General features: G+C 64.0%; 1 pseudogene; it reads right to left on the reverse strand.

Annotated features, from left to right (window-relative positions):
* Nucleotides 1–2,500, reverse strand: part of LOC123492898 — a 7,810-nt pseudogene that overhangs the window by 4,927 nt on the left and 383 nt on the right.

Genomic DNA, 2,500 nt, shown 5'->3' on the forward strand with positions numbered 1-2,500 from the left:
TGCGGACCGCCGCAGCCGCCGCCACGCAGCTGCCGTCGTCGTCGTTGTGTTGTTTGCTGCTGCTGCCGCCGCTGCCGCTGCTGCTGCTGCTGCTGCTGTCCGCTGCTGCGTCTTCGCGTCATCGTTATCTGAACTGCTGCTGCTGCTGCTGCTGCTGCGTTCGCTGCGCATCTGTGTTGCTGCCGCCCGCCGCCTGCGAGGCTGCGTCGTCGTTGCTGCTGCGCGTTGCTGCCGCTGCTGCGTTGCTGCTGCGTTGAATCGTTGCTGCTGCTGCTGCTGTCTGCTGCTGCTGCTGCTGCTGCTGCTGCTGCACTGCTCCGCTGCTGGTGCCGTCATGATTGCCGGTGCTGCTGCTGCTCGGACTGCTGCTGCTGCTGCTGCTGCTGCTGCTGCTGCTGCGCTGCCGCTGCTGCTGCGGGTCGTCGTTGTTGATGCTCGTATCACCGCTAGTGCTGCTGCCGTCGTCGTTAGTGCTGCTGCTGCTGCTGCTGCTGCTGCTGGTTGGTGCTGCTGCTACACTTGCCGCTGCCTGCTAGCTGCTGGAACTGCCGCGCCCGGTCTGGATCAGGCGTTGCGCTGCTGCTGCCGACCAGTGCTGTCGTCGTTGCCTGCTTTCGGCTGCTGCTTTGCTTTCGCTGGTGCTGCTGCTGCTGCTGCTGCTGCTTGCTGCTGCTGCTGCTGCTGCTGCTGCTGCTGCTGCTCGCCTCACTACTGCTGCTGTGCTGTCTGCTGCTCTGCGAAGCTGCTGCTGTCGCTGGCGTCTCGTTGCTGCTGCTGCTTGCTGCCGCGCTCTCTGCTGCTGCTGCTGCCGCGCTGCTGCCGCTATCGATGGTGCTGCGTCATTCATTGCTGCTATTCGGTTGCTGTCTGGCGCAGCTGCGTCCTGCATGATCGTTGCGCTGTCGCTGCTGCTACACTCTCGCTCCAGCGTACAACTGCTGCCGCCTGCTCTGCTGCTGCCTTGCTGCTGCTGCTTCTCACGCGCTGCTGCTGCTGCATGGCTTACTGCTCGTATGCCGCCGCTTGTACCGTTGCGCGTCGTCTGCTGCTGCTGCCGGTGCCGCGCTGCTGCTGCTTTTGCTGCTGCTGCAGTCGCTGCAGTGCTGCTGCTGCTGCTGCCGCTCGCTGTTGCTGCCGCCTGTCAGTGGGTGCTGCTGCCCGCTGCTGCTGCTCGCTGCTGCTGCTGCTGCTGCTGCTGCTGCCGCTGCCTAGTGGCTGCTGCTCGCCGCTGCCGCTTTCTGCTGCGACAGTTGTCGTTGTTGCTGCTGTCTGCTGCTGCTGCTGCTGCTTTGCTGCTGCTGCTGCTGCTGCTGCTGCTGCTGCTGCTTAACGCTGCTGCTGCTGCTGCGCGCTGCTGCTTGCCTGCTGCTGCTGCAATGCTGCCCGCCGCCGCCGCCACGCGCCGCCGCGCGCTGCTGCTGCGTTAGTCGTCGTCGTAGTGGTCCATTGCTGCTGCTGCTTGCTGCTGCTACTGCTGCTGTTGCTGCTGCTGCTACTCGCAAGTTCTGCCGTATCACTGCCGCAGTCGTCGTCGTTGTTGTTGTTGTTGTTGTTGTTGGTATTGTTGTTATTGTTGTTGTTGTTATTGTTTTGTTGTTTTGTTATTATTGTTCCGCTGCTGCCGCTGCTGCTGCCGTTGCTGCTGCTGCTGCTCATCGCTGCTGCTGCTGCTGCTGCCCTCTTGCGTCGTGGTTTCTCTCTCTATTGCTGCTCCTTGCTGGTTTGCATTGCGCCGCCGCCGCCGCCGCTGCTGCTCCTGCGTCGTGGATGCTGCCTGCTGCTCGCCTGCTGCTGCTGCAGCAGCTGCTGCTGCTGCTGCTACTGCAACGCGGCTGCTGCTGCTGCATGCTGCTGCTGCTCAGCAACAGCGGCTGCTGCTCTGCCGCATCTGCTGCAGGCGGTCGTCGTTGTTGCTGCTGCTGCGGCGGCGGCTGCCGCGCTGCTGCTGCTGCTGCTGCTGCTGCCGCCGCCGCTGCTGTTGCTGCTGTCGTCGTCGAGTGCCTGCTGCTGCTGCTGCTGCTGCTGCTGCTGCTGCTGCTGCTGCTGCTGCTGCTGCTGTAGCTCTGCTGCTGCTGCCTGCGTCTGCCGCTGTGATGTCGTTGCTCTGCTGCTGCTGCTGCTGCTGCTGCTGCTGCTGCTGCGTTGCTGCTTCAGCGCTAACACAACACCTTCTGCCGCTGCTACTGCTCTGCTGCTGCTCCGGCGCGTGCCTGCTGCTCTCTTGCTGCTGCTGTGCGATTCCTGCTTGCTGCTGCTGCTGCTGCTGCTGCTGCTGCTGCTCTGCTGCCTGCGCGCACCCAACCTGCTGCTGCTGCTGCTGCTACGCGTCGGCTGCTCGGTGCCGTCACTGCTGCTTGCTATCAGGTTTCTGCACTGCCGCTGCTGCTGCTGCTGCTGCTGCCCGCTGCTGCTGCGCTGCTGCTGCTCGCTGCTGCTGCCGCAACGCTCCTCGTCGTTGGTTAATGGTGCTGCCACCACTAGATCTGCCGATCGTCGTTGC

This window comes from Coregonus clupeaformis, chromosome 17, assembly GCF_020615455.1.
Source record: "Coregonus clupeaformis isolate EN_2021a chromosome 17, ASM2061545v1, whole genome shotgun sequence".
Classification (NCBI taxonomy): Eukaryota; Metazoa; Chordata; class Actinopteri; order Salmoniformes; family Salmonidae; genus Coregonus; species Coregonus clupeaformis.